This window comes from Pelophylax lessonae (genome assembly GCF_965119305.1).
Source record: "Pelophylax lessonae genome assembly, chromosome: 2".
Taxonomy (NCBI): Eukaryota; Metazoa; Chordata; class Amphibia; order Anura; family Ranidae; genus Pelophylax; species Pelophylax lessonae.
In genome coordinates, this window is record NC_138769.1 from 693,628,897 (window position 1) to 693,629,195 (window position 299).

A 299-nucleotide genomic window follows, 5' to 3' on the forward strand; every position below is an offset into this window, starting at 1 on the left:
TTCCAATGATCATGGCTTAACTGACACCCTGAGCCAGTCTGAATCGACAGCGCAGTAGAAGGGCTTGGCTAGTAACTTTTCTTTTTTCTCTATTCTAATAAAGAAAATGGCAGGCATCATGCAGGGATTGCTCTTAGTCTAGGGCTCCATTGGTGATAAATCTTACTATGGAAACCTTTTACCTGTTGACTGTTACCTCATTGGCATGACAATGATTTCAGTGTGCTGCACAGAACGTGACTGCCAACAAGTAATTGGCTCTTTCAGCTGCAAAAAGATTTAATTGCCAATGTAGCCTC